This window comes from Amblyomma americanum, chromosome 11 (genome assembly GCF_052857255.1).
Source record: "Amblyomma americanum isolate KBUSLIRL-KWMA chromosome 11, ASM5285725v1, whole genome shotgun sequence".
NCBI lineage: Eukaryota > Metazoa > Arthropoda > Arachnida > Ixodida > Ixodidae > Amblyomma > Amblyomma americanum.
The window spans coordinates 97,094,268-97,117,398 of NC_135507.1; the positions used below are offsets into that span (position 1 = coordinate 97,094,268).

General features: G+C 47.9%; 1 pseudogene; it reads left to right on the forward strand.

Annotated features, from left to right (window-relative positions):
* The first annotated feature begins 19,741 nt into the window (after window positions 1-19,741).
* On the forward strand, window positions 19,742-22,800 carry LOC144110211 (uncharacterized; annotated as a pseudogene).
* Window positions 22,801-23,131: the final 331 nt, after the last annotated feature.

Consider the following 23,131-nt stretch of genomic DNA (forward strand, 5'->3'; position numbering starts at 1 on the left):
TCAAGTATGTGCAGGATTTCTTAACCAACAGAACGGCAACAATCAAAATTGGAGAGGAGAAGTCGAAACCAATATCCCTGGGAGACAGAGGCACCCCGCAAGGGTCGGTTCTTTCGCCGCTTCTCTTCAACCTGGCACTCCTCCCTCTCCCGACTTTGCTTCAAGACATAGAGGGCACAGATCACGCTCTTTACGCAGACGATATCACCGTGTGGACGTCGAGGGCAGGGTCGGAGAGTTGGATGGAGGAGACCCTTCAGAGAGTGGCAAAGACCGTGCACGAGTTCGCTCAATCGTGCGGACTCAGTTGCTCGCCCCAGAAGTCGGAGTTACTCGTCATCAAGCCCAGAAGAAAGCAAGGAGACCAAGAGAACATCCGCATCACCATCGATGGGGCGAACATAACGCCAACCACGCAAGCACGTATTCTGGGTGTCATCTTTCAGAACAACGGCAAGGCGGGGGCGTCGATAGACAAGATCAAGGTTTCAACGGAAAAAATTTCGCACATGATCAGAAGAGTAACGAACAGAAAAAGAGGATTCAAGGAGGACGATGCACTGACGCTCGTCCAGGCCTTCGTGACGTCGCGCATCGTTTACGCGGCGCCGTACCTGAAGTTACTCAAGAAAGACCAGGACCAGTTGAACGTTATTATACGGAAGGCAACCAAGATGGCGCTGGGCATACCGACGCACTCCTCGACCGACAAGCTCCTCGGTATGGCCAAGCACAACAACGTTGAAGAGTTAATAGACGCTCATCTGTCTAATCAAAGAGTCCGGCTCAGTCAAACTTCGGCGGGACGTCGCGTTCTTGCCAAGTTGGGCTGGCAAGAGGCAGACCGGAAGGAAACGGGACCGTTACCCAGGTTGTGGGCGCATAAAATCTACAGTAAACCGCTGCCTCGAAACATGAGGCCGGGTCGTAACGACGGCCGCAGAGCGGCTCGTATAGCGGCTTTGACGGAGACATTTGATCAAATAGAAGAAGAAGAACAGGGCGTCACTCTCTTCACAGGCGCTTCATTACCCAAGTTTTCATCGAAAGCCACGCTGGCAGTTACGACGCGGGATATGCTCGTAACCTGCCTCTCTATTGAGACGTCTTTTCAAGAGGTGGCAGAAGAGGCCGCGATAGCGCTAGCTCTCGCGCAGCCCAAAGTGGGAAGAATTGTCACTCACTCGCAAAAGGCGTATAACAGTTACAGAAAGGGGTGGGTGTCCCTTGCGGCCCTAGGAATTCTCAAAAGTAAACGCGACGTTCCTGAAAGGAAAGTTGAGTTGATATGGACACCGGCTCACTCTGGGCTGGAGGGCAACGAACTTGCCCACCACTTCGCCCGAGAGATGGAATACCGGGCAGAGGAAGGTGAGCCACAGTCCATTATTAGTTATAAGGACATTGCGAAATATTACAAGACGGAGAGGCGACGTTACCCCGATCCTCACAAATCGCTTACCAGAGAACAGCAAGCGATCTACAGGCAGATACAGGCAGGATCCTTCCCACACGCTTACCTTCAAAACAAGATTTACCCGGAAAGGTACGAAAAGGAATGTGATTTCTGCAAGGCGCAGTTAGGCACGCTCCAACATGTCATTGGAGTATGCAACTTCAACAAGGAAATCCCCCCACCTCTTACCTGCCCCACTACCCCACCCCATCCCTCACCCTCCCTTACCGAGCGATGGGAGACCTTGGTAACCAGCCCCGCCGTGGAAGACCAGCTCGTCCTGATCTCCAGGGGCCAGGCGGCTAGGGAAGCATATGGGTCCCGTGAAGAAGGAACCACTCCCATCGACGGCGTCTACGCAGACGTCGAGCTCGAATCAATAAAGTTGTTTCTCTCTCTCTCTTGCTTTCGCTTGCATTACTGAGGATAGCTTAGCTAAGCCGCAGCCATTTTTTTCTTTTCAGCGAACCTGCTTTTCCACGTCACTACACCCTTTCCACGAATCTATTTTCCAGTCGCGCCGATGCGGGGTTTTCCTCCGAACGGGACCATTAGCGCTTTTGCTTTAACTGGTGGTGGTGAAATACTTTACTTAGAGAAGGCCAAAAAAGAAAAGAAAATTATGTTGCTGCCGCTCCGTGGGGGGCCTTCCTGCTTCCGGTCGTGGCCTCCATGTCATGCCTGGCGGCGACTTCCACTGCCCAGGTCATAAGCCGTACTTTAATGTACGGCTCCGAGCTGTCCAAAGCAGCCTCCTACAGCTGCGGACTGTTCAAGTGCCAGGAGGCGGCGGCCGAAATTGCCGGGCATGAATAAAGAATGTGAGCATAGTCTGCTCGGGGGTGGCTGCAGAGCGTGCATTCCGGTGAGAATTGTCACCGATGTGAATGAGGGCAAGGCGGGCAGGGGAGAGAAAAGTGTGGGCGCCTGTAAATGGCCTCACGTGCTCTGTTGGAGCTTAGAGAGGGACTTGTTAGGGAGAGGGAGGGATAGGCGGGAGTTGCGGTGATAAACGTGATGAAACGGTGATGAAATGTGATGAATAGGCAATGCGTCGTTAGGCAGCGCCTTGATGTGTTCTCAAATCAAGGATTGACATCGGTCGTATTTCATGGCAGTTGGCTGCTAGGCGTTAACGTATTTCATTCATTTTCTCATTGCTGCTTACTAGTAGTAACAAGCAGATCTGTTTACAATCCACTCTTGTGAGAGAACTTACACTGCCTTTATAAAACCCAATTAGACGGCTGTACCTCTCACTTGCCGTAGAGATCGCAATTGCACCCTGACGGGGTTAAAATGGAAAAAGAACTGTATGTAAGTACAATCAATCTACGTTGACACCGAACACAGACCATCGGACGCGATCTTGCCCTACTTTGCTTCGCCTACAAACCACATTTAAGGAGGCAACCCTGTGAAACCCTATCACCTCGTACACAGCAGGGAGGCCATGATGACAACGCTCCACGCAATGTTGCAGCACCTCACCGACGGGGACAACATCAGTGTCGTCGCATACAAAGGTCCGCATTCCGAGTTTGTGTCATAACAAAAAGCATCATTATCTGCGCCACATGATTGGACGAAACTGCGGAAGCGGATGTCGTCTCGGTTGCGACTGTGAGCGACGGCAGGATGTCACTGAGTTGTGGTTACCGCGGCGAAGCGTCCATCGCCGCTATTGCTCTTTACCAACAAATGGAACTAGACCAATGCGAGAAAAGGAATATTCACCCACAACTTTTGTTGCCGATCGGATTCCACTGTAAAGGGGTAATACCAAGGGTGCTTTATTTGCCCATTTTACATCAAAAAATAGAAACTATAGTTAAGGATCTCTTTTCTGTACAATAAAGGCCAGAGATGTACTTAAATAAGAAAATATTGTACCAAATACGCATGGTTTTTAGTGACAGTGCGCCCGCTGCAGCCGTCGATCGCCGATGGTAAATAAAAGGCAGCTAGCTTGTTCGCATAACACTGCGTTTTACATAAAAGCTAACGGAGAGGAAAATTTGTGTCGACTCACTCGCTGCACATTGCGCGCTCCGTGCCGTGCTGAACCAAGACGCCTTGGCGAATTGCCGTCTGCAACATCTCTGATAATAAGTTGGCGCTGTTATCGGACGGTTGTGCAGACGGTAATCTATTTTTGTCATTCCCTTCATGCAGGCACAGCAAGAACCGCGAGATGCCGCAGATAGGTTTTAATTTATCTGCCGCCAATAAATAAAACGTATCAGGTAATAAACAGTCTTGGTGTGCTTTAATTTAGAGATGCGTTCGGAGACTTCGGAGAGGAAGTTTTCGTAATTAGCCATGGTACGAAGCGCAGCCATGCCCACACTGACGCCTGGAAACTCACCTGCAAACTAACTCACGAGCACAATGCAGCGCCACACCACCGCGACTATGGAGAGCCGTAAAGGACACCGAAAAACTGCCTCTGGCATGTCAAACGTGTCGGTGTAGCAGCGCGCCGCTGGCGACTGACCATCCGTGCACAAGATCGGTTTCGCGCTGGCAGACATTACACACGATCATCATGCAGGACACTTTAACAGCTATTAGAGAGCTCTAGTATAGGAAATGCACGTTTGCGCGGAGCAAACGCAAGTATTTTTGGGTCATCGCGCTTTGTTACATCATTCAACGTACGCAGACGACATAACTCTGATGATAGTGGCGCCATCCGGTTTGAATGAAGAGAACAATTTCTACTTCAAACCGGTGCTCGTTAGACCTAGGAGCTGCCGAATCGCCCAGCGAAATAAAACACAGCCCAATATGATCGTCCATTCAATTTGTTTTAGGCAAGATAAGACGAAACAAGAGACCAGTATCCAGTTTATAGCCAGCTCACGTGCCGAAAACCGCAGTAACTCATACGAGTTCACTTTGAAGCGACAGGCTCCGCTTCAAAGCGCACCGGCATGCTGGCTGTTCTTGGGCAATTGCTGCTAGAGGAGCGTACGCTATGTGCCTGTCGTCACCATCCGATTTCGTCGAACCTTTTCGCTGAAGCCGAACCGCGACATCCGCTTCCGGCGCTTCTACCAATCAGGTGTAGCCGCTGAGGTAGACTATGCGCTTTTTATTATGGCACAAACTCGGGATACGGGATCTGCACTCCACTCCAAACACGAATGCGCCCATAAGGAAGTAAAAAGAGAGTGAGCTGCCCTCGAGGGCGCCATCATTTAAACAGGAAGTGTGATTAAAGACGCCTTACTATATTTTGCACCTTTCTGTTTAGAGTGAGCAGTGCGCAGAAGAACCTCGATGTCATGCCCGGCTGCGCATTCAAGACGAGTAGCGCACCGACGATTGACACCACAATCGGCATCGACGCCTCGCAGAATACAAGACCGCTACACCGAGTCTGTGTTTGGACACCCATTCGCCACCATGTACTGAGTGAAAAAGTTTTCGCAGCTGCTTCGGGTTGTACAAGATAATTTCGCCGACTAAGTCAACAGGACTCTGAAGTTGTTCATTATGGAGTGACAAGATACGAGCGACGTCGACTCAGAAGCGAAGTGATGCATGTCGTGGTTAGAAAGCTCTTTTGTTTTAGCGCTATTATAGCCGTATTTTTCTACTCATGCATTTTATTTTAGGGCGAAAGTTTTAAATGCCCCATTATTTGAAAGCCCGTTGTGTACATTGCCGCACAAAAAGTCGGAGAACCATGGAGATGAAAAGGAGAGAGAGAGAGGAGAGACAACAATAGTTCCTACAGGTGTCGAGAATTAGGGCAGGTGGGTCCTGTGTGGCCCTCAGGTGGAGGCGACGTCCTGGGCCTCCGAAATCAGTGCAATTTGAGTGGCCTTGTCTGGCTGGATGAGGAGTTTGTCCCAGCTTTCCGCAGATGATGCTGGCAGGATGGACCGTGGAGGCAGGATATTTTCGCATCCCCAAAAGATGGGCGCTTGAGCAGCGGGCTATCCGTGGTTGCAATTTGGGCATGTGGTCTCGTATTCCCCATCGGTGATTAGTGACAGACTTGATTGTCTAAGAATCGAGTGCGTCTGCAAGCTACGGATCAGGGTGGTCTGTGATTGGTCGAAGCGGAAAACGGCGTCTCGTCTCTTTATGAAAATTGGTGATGCCGGCAAACGTGTGGGGGCTTCAGCGAAGACGCCTAGATCCGTTTGGTTAGCTGTCCGGATTGTTCATCCCTGGGCAAGTCGCTCGGCCCCTTTGTTTCAAGAGTTGCCCGCCTGGTCGGGTACAAAGATTTGGTTAATTTTGTGGTCGGGAGTGCAGCTGCGCAGGATGCGTGCGACCTGAATGCAGATGCAGTCTGCCGAGTTATTTAGGATTGCTCGTATTGAGTCAATGAGGGCTGAGCGCGTACGGCGGTCAGCGATGGCCAGCGCTCTCGCTATCTTTACTGCTGCGGTGGGGGAGGAGCCACGCACTGTGCCGGTGGAGATAAGGGCAGATTGTAGCGTGCCTGCACGGACCACGTAGGTTGCTGCATCTTGCCTTGCCGCGTCCATGTATGTTGCGTGTTCATTGGCACGATAGAAATCACCGAGTCATCGGGCTTTGTGTTGACTTCACGCGTCATATCGGCCATGCAGCATGTTCTTGGGTAGCGGTTTGACAACGAGGCGGCTTTGTCGTACACCTAGCCAGAAGTGGAGAGGGAAGCGATTCGAGCAGCTTCGGAGCGAGGAAACATTACAGGAGAGGGCGTCGCAGTCGAAAGGGCTTTTGAGTGCTACAGGGAAATAGGACTGCAGGTGGCGTCGGGAGAGAAACAGCGATACGTCGATTGGAAAAGTACCGGATTGAGGCGGAGCGTCCGAGGCAGCAGGCGCCAGTATCAGACTACTCGCCACATGACTTAAGACGCACCAGCAGCGCTCACGCGATAGGAGTTATGTGTCTTTCCGAATGGTTTCGCGGCTGCGTGTGCGTCATTGTCTCTTCAGACTGCCGTGTTGATGGTGTGTGTGTGTGTGTGTGTGTGTGTGTGTGTGTGTGCGTGTGTGTGTGTGTGTGTGTGTGTGTGTGTGTGTGTGTGTGTGTGTGTGTGTGTGTGTGTGTGTGTGTGTGTGTGTGTGTGTGTGTGTGTGTGTGTGTGTGTGTGTGTGTGTGTGTGTGTGTGTGTGTGTGTGTGTGTGTGATGCAGTGCGATGGAACGGCGACGACATCAATGTCTGTGGCCTGCGAGGCGACCGCGTCTACGTTAACAGGAAGACTAGGGCGCCCCCGAAGGTTCTCTATCGGCTCCAAAGCACGGCGGCCGATAAATGCTATACGACGGCTACAGAGGCGGGCTGCAACATCGACGATCACTGCTACGGTAAGAGCGCGGAAAGCTAGTCTGTAACGGTTGAAGCGACATGAAGACGTGGCCCTGCGCAAGCGAGAAGCGGACATGAAGCGACAGAAGCGTGCGGCCAACGTCGAGTTCTCGAAACATGAAGCATAAGCAAAGCTGCAAAGGCACGAACAGGATCCTCAGGCTTCAGCGCACTCGCGAGCAATGCATCCTTTCTGAAACATTTCGCCTGGTTGTTCAGTATCTGTGGGCGAAAGTGAGCCCAATAAAGAGTCGTTTTACAAACCACTGCAGCAAACGACGACTTTGACTGACGAATCATGGACACTTTGTTCTCTCTGCGCTATCGGCGTAATAAGGGCGGTCGGCGTCTCTGCAGCGGGTCGAGCGCGAGTCGAAATCGCGAACTATTGGACACCTTTAGCACACCGTGTTGATTAATGTTCGGGAGCCCGAACATCGGCAGTGCGGCCGGGCTGATTGGTGCCGATGCGGCGGCAGGCGCGCACGCTGATGCCGGGTACGTGGTGCCATCTGGCGCGTTCCAAGCGATCTCTGCATGCGCACCGACGACGCGCGGACTCGCCGCACTCCGGTAATGGTAGCACGGTACAGGTGGGTTCAGACACGGCCGGTCTCGAATGGGGCACGCGCGCTCTTTCATGCGACTTCGCATTCGCCGCGGGCGCAATGCGTTTGTTTCTCCGTGATTTACGCCGCCCGCCGCCGCTAGAGGCGCGGCGACCCTACCGCTGGCTCCACGCCTGCATCTGCGGCGGCGCGCTGTAGCCCGCGGGTTCATGGCGAGCGCAGCACCAAAATCAAAGGAAACAAAATGCAGATGCTTAAGCTGAGTATCTTCAACACAGTTCGCATGTCCACAGATTCTTCATCACAAACTTTGCTCGATGGAAATATTTAAAATGAGGAATCACTCTCCCATTCCTCACAATATATCGAGCATTTGTGGCTTTAAATCCAGAAGGAAATACTCTGATCACTTTTTCTCGTATGTCTCATGGTCAGTGACTAAATGACGAGTTAATTCTAAGGGGAAGAGAATGAAAACTCAGTCAACGAAAGTTTTGCGCTCGTCCCATAGAAATGTACTATATGGCGGAGAATATTCTCTACTACGTGTGAGCCGTACATCCGATAGCGCCGTAGCTGGTGGCTTGAGACGATACTTATAGAGTTGAAGTCAGACTCATGTACACTAACTTTGAACTGTCAAATAAATTGATTGCTGGGAGATATATATTATAGTACTTAATTACGCGGATATCGCTTTTCGCACGTCCTGGACTTATTTTCACCCTCGTATACGTCACAGTTTTCTTAAACGAGAGGCCGGTATGGATAGCTCAAAAGGAAACTAGCTACTAATGTGTGTGCAAGTGTCAAGAAGCGTTGTTCTCTGCTCGAAGCCAAGGGCACTCGGCATTTCCGCTTTTGTTTGTCAAACGAGAGGCCACCATATTTCTCTGGAATGAATGTAGCCGCGCGCAAGTCTACCTTCATGCTCAAAATTGTTGCAAGCACATTAGGCGTCTTATGTTTCAAGTTGCTTGTCACCTTTAAATTTTGCAAGGCCGAGAGCGACCGTCCTTCTGACCTTGGAGCACTACTTTTATCGCTGTGCCGCTCTGTTTGAGACACGAGTTCTCCCAATGAACAGTTTTCGAGTTGGAAGCAAGCTTTCTTGTCGTCATTCTTGCCTGACTAACGTTAATAGAAAGTAGCTAAAGCAGCCAGTACAAGCTGCGCATGCTGCCACAGATATTGACGCGTACTGAGTATTGCAATTTCAGAAATTATGTACGTCCAATGAGTGACTTCAGCTACCACAAAGACCATGTTGTCCAAGTATATTCAACCTGCGGCGTGTCCTGAAGCTGCCTAAAATGGTTGGTTCAAGTATCTTTGTAAAAGATCTGAGAATATGCAGTTTAATGTATAATTCCCTCTATTACCTTAAATTCAGGGACTTTTATCAACTTGTAAGCATTGCAAATCTTAATTATTAGTTCCCTACATTGTAACCTAAGCCAGCTGGTATAACGCGCATTGCAGTAAGATTTATTAGTGGAGCTCCTTTAGGTTGCGGAAAACTACTTTTTTGGGGTGCTACTTCATTTACTGAATGACGTGAGGAAAGTTCGTGCTCTCGGGAGGTTTTTCGAAAGCGATCACGAGGCTGCAGAAATGCAGGAGAATAGTGCAAAGCTGGAAGTCATCGCCTCTCAGATAATTCTGTTCGCTGGTGAAGGCCAATTTTATAGAGACAGATTGCAGTTCCAAACTAATTTTGCTTTGCTGGCAGTTTGTGCTTACAGTTACTGTCAACAACTGACTTAATTTTTGCGTTGTCTGCGGGTGGGACGGGCGGTCGCGGGACGCCGCCAAACTTCAAAATGCCTTTCCCAGCGGTGATCTTGGACGTCACGTGCGTGCAACATGCTCTGTTCCTGCGGCCAGGGTTGGGTTTAGTCTGTACCCGTTGCTTTCGCGAATTACATAATGTGTTTTCCTGGGGAGCACCACGAATTCTTAGTGTCGCTGTTGTGCAAAAATAAAGCAGCTGCGCTTGAAATTTCAGGAGCTATATTTACGCTGCAGAATCCTTTACTCTCTGAAACGTGCCATCCAACTGTTACACGTCGCATATCATTCTACACACTCATTCAGACCTGCCGGAAGGCGAACTACAGAGGCTGATAGACGCGCGTTTTAGCCAAATATAAGGGTATAACGTGTTGACGTCTGTGCTCGAAGCATACATTCGACCATGCACACTCGGGCTAAAGAAGAGAGCGCGCAAACGTTAATCCGTTGTTTACGATTTATCCCATGGCAAACGGGCTGACTAGCCTCTTTGCGTAGAGCGTAAGAGGTAAAATATATAAAGGCTTGACGGTTACCACTGACGCGGGCCGAACTGGCAGCGAGCTCACGGTCTCCTTCCGCGTGAATGGCGGTCGCAGCGGCGGAGCGGTGGGGCAGACGCGACCCCACCGAGGTGCGGCGGGAGGCGGAAACGGAACCCACTGCGAAGGCCGTAAGTAGAAAAGCGCCCCCCCCCCCCTTCCTCGAGACAGGCCGTGGTTCAGACGAGCGGACAGGATCGCGGATGGTCCGGGCGCGTCAGCGCTGTCAATACCACCTAGATAACATTACAAGGCCCCCGCATCACCTCCTCGCCAAGCGTCTACGTCACTGCTAAGAGATGCAGCGCGCAGCAGGTTGACGTGGCGCCATCTGGGAGAAAAGTTACTAAGTGGAAAAATTCTGTTCCCTCGATCGGATTTGGAATTATCCTGGCTTGGCTCGAACTTGGCTATTTTCTTGTCGCTTCAATTAAAACTCAAGAAAGCTCTTTCTTATTTTCTCCACGCTTATATTAACGAGTTTATAGTTTGAAATATTGCACAAATAAATGTCGTGTTAAGCCTTGCATCCTTGCTGTCAACTGCGGCTTTAACAATGTTTAATATCAAACTCTACTTGCGCTTGAAAGCTAATGCCAGTCCGCATCCTAAGTTGGTTGGAACACTGAGACAACCAGTACGCACATGGTCATGGTGCTAGCCGACGTGAATGTGTCGCGTTTTCACAGAAGAGCTCAAGAACTGTGCAAGCTTTTTCATCTGCAGAGGCTTCGTTTGCGTGTTTGAACCTGCGTAGCCTCAGTTATGAAATGCCTGGCTACTGCTGCGCCCCAGGCTGCAGATCAAATTATGATGGTGGTCCGAGTGTCCTCGTCTACAAGTTTCCTGCCGACGAGACGCAAAGGGCAGCATGGACTAAGGCTATTTCTTGCGAAGATTTTGTGCCAGCCAAGAACACTGTGGTAAGCGTCGCTTTTGGTGCTGTTTTTCATGATGCTTGCCTTAAACCTTTTGCTTCAGTAAAACTTCTTTTTAGCCTAGTTAGTGCATTTTGAACCAAGGAAAAGGAGCAGCACAAAGGCATGCAACCACGCAAGAAAGGACACGACACGAGCGCTGTTTTCGCGTTTTGTGCCGTGTCTTGTCCTTTCTTCTCTTGTGGTTGCATGCTTTAGCGCTGCTCCTTTTCCTTAGTTTTGTGCTTCACACGACATTTTTTTTATGGCTTGCTTCGGAGAGGGGACTTTTTCTTCACTTTCTTATTACTTCGCTTGCGGAGTTTTATTTCCCAGTTATTTCGCTTGCCGAATTTTGTAAGCCTGTCGCCCAAACCTAATGGACTTGTGGTTTTACTTTGTTTTTAGGTGTGTGAAAAACACTTTCAAACGAGTGACTTCGTCAGGTTTGCAACGTACACGGACGACAACACTGGAAACGTTATCGAAGTTCCGCTGCAGCGTGTCCGCCTGAAGCCAGCTGCTGTCCCGAGTGTGTTTCCCGGCTGCCCGATATATCTCTCTCAGCCACCACCTTCGCGAGAAGCTCCTGCAGAAAAGAAGGCCCGACTCGAGGCAGTGTCACTGCGAAAAGCGATAGAGCTTTCTGTTGCTGCTCAAGAGGAAGATCGCAGGAACAAAATTTGCAGTTTTGGGGAGCTGTGTTCTGCCCTTCCGAAGCATAAGACTTCTGACTTCTGGACTGTGGTCACTACGCAGGCAAAGGTTTTGTTCCTGGAGCTCTCCCTCGACCAAGCTCCCGCAGTGGGTTCGTCAGTGGTGGTTTTAGACAACCTGTCTGTTCAGGCGTTTCTCGGAGGGTCCCGTCTACACAATCTTGGAGACGAATGTGTGCCGCCACAAATGAAGGATTTAAGGAAGCTTGATAAAGTGCTGCAGTCTGTTGAAAAGCTGCAGAGTTGTGCTAGTGGCAGCGAAAAGGAACACCAGCTTCTCGCAACTGTGCTAATGCTCCTGGATGAGGTGAACAAGGATTATGAGCTCCAAGAACATCATGGATGGAACTTACAGGTACTGAAATTTGTGCGAAGCCAAGTCGAGCTTGTTTTGAAAAATGTGCCTGGATATCCACCAGATGTACTCGTGTTTTCAGGTCTGCTGTATACCATTTCTCCACATGCATACAGGTTCATCAGAAGCTCGCTTAAAATTAAGCTGCCGCACCCAGACACTATTCGACGACTGTGTTCGTCATGTCACATGAATCCAGCACTTGAAAAGCAAGATCCTTGTTTCTTGAACTATGCTAAAACTGTATTGCAAGCAGTGGCCGAGCATGAGCGCACTGTGACATTAATGATGGATGAGATCCATCTTCAAACCTAATTTGAGTACCAAGCAGGCTTCGTTACAGGTGCCGCAGCCAATAGTTCCGATCCGGCTAAAACAGCATATGTGTTCATGCTACAAAGCCTTTTGTCAAGCAACAAGGATGTTGTTCACATTTTGCCAGTCGCACAGATAGATGCAAAAGCACTGCATCTATTTTTGCACAAGCTCATTACTGACCTTGAGTCACTTGGATTTAAGGTACTAGCTGTTGTTTTAGACAACAATGCTATCAATCGGAAAGCCATGACATTTTTTGCTAGCCCCCCCAAAGCCAGTATAGTTTACACACACCCAGCTGATTCCTCTCGTCCACTGTTTTTCATTTTGGACCCTGTGCACCTTTTGAAGTCAATTAGGAACAATTGGCTAAACCAGAGAAACAGTGGAAAGTGTATATATTACCCTAATCCAAGCAGCAATGACCCAAAGCCACCTATTCTTACGGCATCGTTTAAATCTTTGTGTGATCTGCATGAGGCTGAGCAAAATAACCTTTTAAAGCTGGCACCAACACTCACACTGAAAGCACTGAACCCATCAACTATGGAGCGCCAGAACGTTAAGCTTGCTCTCAGGATTTTTAATGAATCGACAGCAGCTGCACTGCAATGTTCCGCTGTGCAACATGCTAAAGGAACAGCAGATTTCATAAACACCATTTTGACATGGTGGCGAATAGTGAATGTAAAGACACCAAGAAAAGGTGAACGCTTGCGTGATGAAATGCAGTCTCCGATTGCGTCAACAACATGTCCACAGCTTGAATTTTTGAGGAAAATACCAGAGTGGCTAGACTACTGGGCTAGCCTCAGACACGATGCTGGCCACCTGACGAAAGAAACTCACATGGCTTTTGGCCACACGAGCCACGCTCTGCAAGAGATCGCTTTATACTGCCTGGAAGAGCTGGGATTTCGGTATGTGCTCCTTGGAAAATTTCAAACAGATTGCCTTGAGGATAGATTCGGGAAGTATAGCCAGCTATCCGGAGCCCAGTACCATGTCTCGATCAGGCAGATTTATGAATCTGAGAACAAGCTAAGGCTTCAAAAAGTACTGGACATGCCTGATCTTGACATTATTGCAGAACCGATCTCCGTCATAAGTGTTGAATCACTTTGTGCACAGTTCAGTATAGCAGTGACCAATGCTGATGTAGCAAAAAAATCGACGATGATTCCCGCTGTTACGTATGTTGCGGGATACTGTGCCCATGCAACACTGAAAAAGCTCATGTGTATGTCGTGCAAGGACAATCTCGTCCTGGATAACACCAGTTTGGACCATGATGACACACTGCTCATTTCAGGCATGACAAGAGGAGGATTAAAGTTTCCAGAGATGTCGTAGTGAACGCTGTACTTTATACAGAAATAGTCCTTGACAAATTGAGGAGTGAGCAGTATGCATCCAAATTTCTGGCTCTTCCAAATCAGAAGGAGGCCCTTTTTTCTCTTGTGTCAACCATTCTCCACGATTCTGGAGACCTTGATACGTGTGATTCTGGTCATTCACCAGAAAAAGTTATGCACCATATTTTGAGTGCTGCTGCCAACACGCTGTTCAATAATCTGTGCAAAACTAAAAACAACACAACAGTGTCGAAGCGGCAGCGAAAAATGCAAAGTCTAAAGAGTTGAGGATTGATGACTGTATCGTTTAATGGCAAGTGTTTCTGAGTTAGCGGACCTTTCTTGCACACCTGATTACATTATAAAGATAGCTTTGTATTAAGGCATTTTATAATCTGTACATGTTCTTTTCATACTTAGCAACTGCAGCTATAGACCATTTGATAGAACTGTAGTGAGTGGTAACTTCAGTACCAAATTTTTTTCCCTTCTGTATGATGGACATGTAAATGCAAATGGGTATGTTTGTTCCTGTTTCATACAGTATGGCACTGAACAAATTGTACTGCATTCTTGTGTGCGCATCTCACCAATTCACACAACTTGGTGACAGCTATATTCTTTGTGTATGTGTGTGTGAGTGTGAAATGCTTAAATAAACTTTTTATTCACTGTATTCGTTGCAAATTTTTTTAGAAATGTTGCTGGTTTGTTGTGAAACATCCGTGCAACATGAAGTAGTATAGAATAACATATGAAGGAAGCTGACAGTGAATGCAACCAAGGAAAGCATAGGGGAATGTTCGATTTTTACTGAAGTGGCTATGAGTGGGAAGTGAATAGTGTAATCATTTTATGGATGCAAGACAACTGACTAGGAAGAATTAAAAAAAAGTCAAAGGAGCTACAACTGGGGCTAGTTGGAAATGCATTCTTGAAGGGGATAATAAGCGCTGTCAAAATACGAGAAGGGATGAACAAACAGGACAAAGCGCTTTCTAGCAACTGTTTATTCTATGAAGAAACATGAATATATATACACATGTTAACGTCAAATCATGGGCAGAAGAGGGAAGACCGCACCGCACTGACAAGAGCGATATGAAGAAATAAATAACATAGAATAGAAACGAACAACACGTGCCTTTACAACAGCCGAAGATTACTTATCTTGAGGTAGTTTAATTCAGTTCTCCCTAACAGCACCGAAGCGGAGCTGACGCATTGCTTATCTGGAGCAACATGCATAGCGAAGGCGTCGATTATTTCGCGTTCCCGCCTGTTCCTGAAGAATACATATTCTAATCAGAAACCGTTAAATACTAATATTACGCTGGCACAAAACACGCAGTATTTTAAGAAATGGGTGCTCGACGGGCAACCGGAAAAACCGCGTGTGGTGAGGCTGACTTCCAGGCACATCTGCTGTGTGTGACGTCACGGGCGCGTGCGGGGGCCTTGAGCTAGTCTAGGTGGTACTGGCGCTGTCCGCATGCCACGTGACGTGAACGCCACAGCTCTGAGCGACCTCTAGCGGGCGGTGCGCACTTTGCCGGGCCCGGACCGAGTGAAAAAGGATGGATGGATGGATGGATGGATGGATGGATGGATGGATGGATGGATGGATGGATGGATGGATGGATGGATGGATGGATGGATGGATGGATGGATGGATGGATGGATGGATGGATGGATGGATGGATGGATGGATGGATGGATGGATGGATGGATGGATGGATGGATGGATGGATGGATGGATGGATGGATGGATGGATGGATGGATGGATGGATGGATGGATGGATGGATGGATGGATGGATGGATGGATGGATGGATGGATGGATGGATGGATGGATGGATGGATGGATGGATGGATGGATGGATGGATGGATGGATGGATGGATGGATGGATGGATGGATGGATGGATGGATGGATGGATGGATGGATGGATGGATGGATGGATGGATGGATGGATGGATGGATGGATGGATGGATGGATGGATGGATGGATGGATGGATGGATGGATGGATGGATGGATGGATGGATGGATGGATGGATGGATGGATGGATGGATGGATGGATGGATGGATGGATGGATGGATGGATGGATGGATGGATGGATGGATGGATGGATGGATGGATGGATGGATGGATGGATGGATGGATGGATGGATGGATGGATGGATGGATACGGCTGAACCCTTTACATCGGGCGGTGGCTCAAGCCACCTAGCCATGTCTTGTGAAATTTTACTCCTGTCTTGCTTTTAGCCACCAATCAGAAAACCTTCGCTTGGTTACTTCTAACCTCTTAAAATCCACTTTCCCTTCACTATCCCTAAACCCCAATGCCTTGGGTAAGTCAGCCCCGCTGCCTTCCACTGTAGGGTGAAGCCCTTTACAGAAAAGTATCAAGTGTTCAGCCGTTTCCGCCTCCTCTCCGCACGCAATGCACAAAGTCTCTATCTCCTGGTACCTGACTCTATACGTCTTAGTCCGCAAAACTCCAGTCCTGGCCTCAAACAACAAAGAACTTCCCCTACAATTATCACAGATATTTTCTTTCACAACTTCCTGTTTAAAGGTCCGGTATGTTTCCAGTGCCGATTTCTTCAGCATCCCTGTTTTCCACAAAGCTCTCTCTGTTCCTTTAACCTTTTTCTTAACCGATAATTGCTGATTTACCCCCTTACTGCTGTCCAGATATTTGCTTGTCAATTTTCTAGTTCGCTTTCTCCATTTCGTGTCAACATTCTTTTATACAGGTATCTGAAAACTTTCCTAGCCCACCGCTTTTCCTCCATCTTTCTCAATCGTTCCTCAAATACTATCTTACTGCTAGCCTCTCTGCTCTCGAAAGACGCCCATCCCATATGACCCTGTACCCCCTGATTTGGTGTATTGCCATGTGCTCCCAAAGCTAACCTCCCTACTCCCCGTTGCCTAATTTCCAGCCTTGCTTGAACATCTGGCCTCATACACAGGACCGCATTCCCGAAGGTCAGGCTAGGGACCATCACCCCTTTCCAGATCCCTCTTACCACCTCATACCTATTTTAATTCCACAGTGCCCTATTTTTCATGACAGCTGCATTCCTACTAGCTTTATTCATTAGATATTTTTCATGCTCTGTCAGATACTCAACACTGTTATTTATCCACACCCCAAGATACTTGTACTCATTCGCTACTTTTAGCACGAACTCCTGTATTCTATGCTCGCCGTCCTCTTCATTAAATATCATGACTGCAGATTTTTCCTTACTATACTTGAAGCCTAATCTATCTCCCTCTGTACTGCATATGTCTAACAACTTCTGCAGGTCTTCCTTGTTGTCAGCCATTATCACTATATCGTCCGCGTATATTAGTCCCGGTAATGTCTGTTTAATCAATTCCCCTTGCTTGAAAAAAGATAGGTTGAAGCCTAGTCCGCTCCCCTCTAGCTTGGCCTCCAAACCTTGCAGGTACAACATGAACAGCAAAGGGGAAAGAGGATATCCTTGTCTAAGCCCCCGCTGTATCTCTACAGGCCCTGATACTTTTTTTCCCATTTTATGAGCACTCTGTTACCTCTATATATATGTTTTAAAAGATTAATTACTTCATTTTCCACATCCAATGTGCCCAATATGTCCCACAAATGCTCCTGAGTAACGTTGTCATAGGCTCCCCTAATATCCAGAAATGCTAGCAATAAGGGCCTATGTTCCTTTTCCGCAATTTCTATACACTGTGTCAATGAAATTAGATTGTCCTGCAACCTCCTTTGTTTCCGGAACCCATTCTGTAGTTCCCCTAACACCCCCTCGTTCTCCACCCAAGCCTGCAGTCTACCTTTTATAATTTGCATCACCACCCTGTAAACCACAGATGTCACTGTTATGGGGCGATAGTTACTTACGTCTGCTTTGTCCCCCTTTCCCTTATATATCATGTTCATTCTACTTAATCGCCATTCATCGGGGACTTTCTCATCCACTCTCATTTTGTTCCCTACCTGTATTAATGTTTGCTTGGATTTTGGTCCTAACTTCTTTATCAACATAATCTGGATACCATCTGGTCCTGTTGATGTGCCACTAGGAACCTTCTTCTCTGCCCTTTCCCACTCTCCTTGCTCAAGTGAAGCTATTGCTGTAACCGGTCTATCCTCCTTCGATAAATTATGTACCACGTGCTTTGCTGAAAATTTTTCCGTCATCCTTGTTCCTATGTGTTTTATTGCTTCATCCCCTTCTAGTCGAATACCCTCATCTGTAACAATAAACCTTTGTTCTAGCCTAGTTTTATTACTCATTGCATTTAGATGTTTCCAGAATTTTTGGGCTGCTTTTCTATCCTTTTTATTTACTTTTGACATCCATTGGGCACCCTTTTTTCTAATTTTCTCATTAATCAAATAGGATGCGTCCCTTCTAAACTTATTGAAGGTATCACATTTTCTGTCTACTTCGGGTTTTGGTTTCCCCCTCTTCTTGGAATATCTGTGTTCCCTGGATGCTTCCTTGCGCTTTTCTATTGCCCTCTTGAGCTCCTCATGCCACCAACTCTTGGGTTTGCATCTTTTCCCTTTTAGCTTTACTCGCACCCTAGCTTGCTCTAGCTCCAGTAATTGAGTTTATTTTGGTATAAGTCAATTCTGTTTCACTATCCTCAAAAATTACTTTCTCGATTTGTTTGGCTGCTACTTCCAATTGCTTTTCTGAGTAAAAATTTCCCCCTGATTGTTCACCTTGCTTCAGTCCTACATTGCTTTTTTCTTCTGAAGCTCAACTTGATACGCTTGTGGTCACTACCTAGACTTCTGGAACCATCTTCATTTATGCTCATTACCCCTAATCTGTTTTACATCCTCTGTGACATTAGTGCATAATCTATCGTCGAGTGCAGACTCCCCGCCTCCCATGTTATGAGCCCTTCACACTTCTCGGTGCTGCTGCATACAACTAAATCATGCCTGTCACACATGTCCTGCAGCATGCTTCCTGTCGAATCCGTGTACCCTTCCAGGTCTTCTATGTGTGCATTCATGTCGCCTAATATAATTATCTCGCCCTGTCCTCCTAGCTCATCAATGTCGCTTGCAATACATTCTAACATTTTCCTGTTTTCCTCTTTGGCATTAACCCCTGTCCACACGTATACAAAGCCAAGGAGTGTTTGCTTGCCTGCCACTGTTCCTTTTAGCCATAAATGTTCCCTGCATCCCAGTCTAACCCTTTGAAAATTCATACTTTTATGAATGAATGCCCCAATTCCACCTCCCTTTCTGCTGCCCTCTGTTCTATTGCAATATTCCCATGCGTAGTCTGGGTTACAGGGTAGTTGCTCCATGTCTGTAAGATGTGTTTCCGCTAAACCATATACAATTAATTCCTCCTGTCTTAGCTGTTCTTCTATTTCCTCCCATTTCAGTCTATTCCTGCCACCTTGCATGTTAATGAAACCTATATCTGAATTAACTTGGCCCTGGCGCTTGCGTCTCTTTCTTCCCCTATGGTTCCATTGTCCGTTTGATCTTAATTCTTCCTTCTCTACACTGGTTCCTTCAGAGCTCTGGGTCCCCCAAAAAAAAGCTGTTGCCTGGCGACCTATCCTACTACCCGCCTTCTTGCCAGTGGCACCACCGTAGTGGATGCCATCCTGTGCAAAAGGGTGGGGCCTAACCTCGTACACTTCCCTGTTGACCTCCATCACCTCGTATCTTAGTCGTCGACTCAATAGCCTAATTACCCGATTAGTCTTCACGACCTTCCTTTCCGTTTCGTGAGCCTGCCTCTGGACCTCTGGGATTGTGCATATGGTCACATGCACACACTCAGAGGCCTCTCTAAGCCTACGCATCCCCACCTCCAACTGCGTCTCAAGTTTCTGGCTCCTCCCCTGCAGTACATCATTGAGACCAGCATGGATGACCACAAGGTGTTCGCCATCCATGCTGCCCACCACCACCTCCTGGGCTCTGGCCATTGCATCCACCATGCACTTTCCCGACTGAGCCTCCACCTGCACCCGTCTGTCTGCCTTCGCTGCCGTCAGAACGCCTCCCTCAACCCTCGCTACATTCGAGTCCCCGACCACCAGAACTCTCCTGCGCCCGCCTTTGCAGCGCCCTCTGGACTATCAGGCCTGCTCACTCCTCCTGTCGCGACTGCTGACGTCAGTCAGTTTTGACCGACGCTTTCCGCCGCGCGGAGGTGCCCACGCCGTTCTCGAGAGTAGGATTTGCTAAGCCTGACGAGACCTGTCGCGGCATGCTGGTGTTTCTATTCTGGACTGGTTCTGTTCGCGACTGCAGAAGACGTGTTTTTCTGTGTCTCTGAACTGCTGTGTTGTGATGTGAAGCGTTTCACTCGCTGAATGTTCGTGTAGTGTACGCCTGCAAACTGTCCTAATGGGGCGATGCTGCGTGCCCAACTGTCGCGGCAATGACGACAATGGGCCGAAGGTTCGAGTGTTCTCGTTCCCAAAGGATGACCGAAGAGCAAAGTGGGAGCAGGCTGTTCGTCGCGATGACGTCGATATCCGTTCTCTCCGTGATCCGAAGGTATGTGTACGTTTATACTACGTAATTCGAGTCGCTCCAAAAGCACCACCTCCAGCATGTCCGGTTCTTGCTCTACAATAATGATCTCTTGTGCGCTTTTGACTTGCCAGCCAGCGTAAGCCCTGATATTGTAACGGCTGTTTATTTCTGTTCTGAAATGTTCGCTTCGACTGCGGCGCTTTGTGGTGATGAGATACGCTATTTTTATAACGCCGTGCGCATGCCTCGAGGGATGTTTTTTCCAGAAGTGAAAATAATGGTCTTTTGTGTGTTTTTTACTTGCCAGCCAGTAAGACCCGATATTTCACGGGTGTTTATTTGTGTTCTGGAACGTTATAAGATCGCGCAAGTCATGAGTGATGTCGTTCTTTCCAGGAACGCCAGGACGTATTATCAGTTAACGCGCACGCTCGAAGTGATCTGTAGATTGTTGTCCAATGTATTTGCTGGTCAGCGCGCTTCATCGAGATTTTTGTAGCTTTCCTTTTTGTTTTGTGGCTTAGTAAATGAGGCGGATGTGGAGCACGAAGCCTGTAATATACCGTTTATTTTTTGTGAATGGTTTGCAGGTGAACGAGCTCCATTTCAAGGCCGAGTACTTAAGGACGACTACCACGTACACCGATCCAAGAACCGGCAGGACAGTAGAAGCTCCCATGGGCGCTACTCGGCTTACGTTGGACGCAGTGCTGACAATTTTTCCTAATGCACCTGCTTATTTGAGCGAATGCGCACCAGTGCGCCAGCAGCCAGAGGCAAAAAGGAAACGCCGCGAAGCATCGCATCTAGAGGAAGCTATTCGGCAGTCCATTTCATCGCACGAAGAACAAGAGCGTCAAAATAAGCTGCAGTCATATGAAGACTTTGTATCGCGCCTACAAAGCCTCGACCTCTCCACCTACTGGACTTCTGTAAAAGCAGAGCATGCTGTTCTCTTTGTTCACATAGAGGGTGAAGACCCACCAGACGTCGAACGATCTGTGATTGTTAGTAAGAACATGGAGGTTACGGCCTTCTGGAGGAACGTGAAAGTGCCTGTGAAGGACCTGCTCATCCCGTGTATACTGGACGATCTGCGCTGCCTTCAGACTGCACTAGACAGTATGAGAAGTTTCAAGGCTCCAGACGTTTGCGACAAGGATGAAAAAGTGAAGGCAAGTTTCAGCTTGCTTTTCTCTTTGCTGGACAGCCTCAGGTGTGATGATCTTTTGCCGCAAGAGAAAACAGAAGCGCTCGGCTTTATAATGAGCAACTTGACCTATTGCACAAGAAGGACCATTCAGCACGGTACTCTGCTGAGCTTTTAATATTTTCCAGTATTCTTTACACTGTTTCCCCACACGCCTACCGATTCATTCGCAGTGCTGGCAAGTTAGCACTACCACATCGATCTACACTCATGCGAATCTGTTCTCAATATAACGTCAACCCTGGAAATGAGCAGGACGATGAAGGGTTTTTACGTTATGTGAAGAAGCGATCAAGCCTTCTCAAACCGCATGAAAAGATCGTCACTATAATGATGGACGAGATCCATATTCAGCCGTACTTCGAATACAAAGGTGGATCAGTGACCGGGGCAGCTTCTAATTCTTGCGAAGCAGCCAAAACTGCGCATGTTTTTATGATCCCGTCCTTGCTATCAGCCCAGAAGGATGTCGCGCACATTCTGCCAGTATCTAACATTGACGCAGTCCAATTGCATGCAGCCCTAAGAAAGACAATTTTGGAGCTAGAGAATGCAGGGCTTACTGTCATCGCAGTAATAACAGATAATAATTCCATAAACAGAAAAGTGCTGTCCTTGTTTCTAAAACGCGAACAGTTGACATTGTGTACCCTCACCCAGTAGACGAATCAAGACCCCTTTTTTATGTAGTTGACCCAGTCCATCTTCTGAAGTGCATAAGAAACAACTGGTTAAACCAGAAAAATCTAGGAACGTGCATCTTCTACCCTGAATTTCCTAGCACATCTTCGTTAGTTCGGGTTAATGGAGCGTCTTTCAAAGCTCTTCGAGACATGCACGCTTCGGAGCAACACAGCGTCTCAAAGTTTGGTTATGGATTGAGCTACAAAGCACTGCATCCATCCAACATTGAGCGCCAGAATGTGAAGCTTGTTTTAAAGGTTTTTAGTTCATTTGTGGTGGAGGCTCTAAATATGCACGGAGACGAGCTTAATTTGAACTACGCCGCAGGGACAGCGCATTTCATTGACCTAATACTGAAGTGGTGGCATATCGTCAACGTGAAAAGCCCCTCCAAAGGCCGGCGCCTACGAGATCCGCTCCAGGAGCCAGTAAAAAGTTTGGCTGACAAGCAGATAGAATTTCTTAATAAATTCGTGGATTGGTTGGACGCATGGCGAGACATCAGGATGGATACAGGCGCACTAACCACTGAAACACATGCAGCGCTGCGGCTGACTTGTTACTCGCTTGTCGAACTGTGCCGGTACTGCCTTGAAGAATTGAATTTCGACTACGTGTTGCTGGGAAAATTTCAGACCGACAGTCTGGAAGAAAGGTTCGGACAGTACCGTCGGCTGTCGGGAACGAATTATCATATCTCAATCCAACAAGGCTTTGAGTCAGAGAAAAAACTGAGGCTACAAGACAGTTTGGTTTTGCCAGATATGCAGGAAATGCAGAAGCCATGTTCTGAAACACTTGAGGGAGCTCAGTTGTACGGCATAAAGGTGTCAGATCATGATATAAGAAATAAGAAATCCATTCTGCCGGTAATAACATACATCGCAGGCTTTTGCGCCCATGCCGCGTTAAAGAAGCTGCCCTGTCAGTATTGTGCCATGAATATTACGTCTGAGGACCGGGAAGTTCAACTTGAAAGGAATCTCCTAATCGAAAACCTCTCGAGAGGCGCTCTCAAGTTTCCTCAACCGGCTGTCGTTAATGCGGTTCTACACGCCCACATTGTCTTGAGAAGCTTACCAACAAAGCGAATGCTGCACGTTTTCATGCAACACATAAACAGAGGGAGCTACTTGTGGCTGTCACAAGACATCTTTGTGAAACAGAGGATTTTGATGTCTGTAACAATGGTCACCATCCTGACACTGTGCTGACGAACATATTAGTGGCAGCAGCAAACACTCTTCTGAAGAACTACGTTTCCATGAAGTCTGATGTTCTGAAGAGTAGAAAAACACCGATTCAACAATGGAAATTGCAGAAGTTTGCAAAATGAGTAACAACAGTTTCCATGTGTTTTCTGG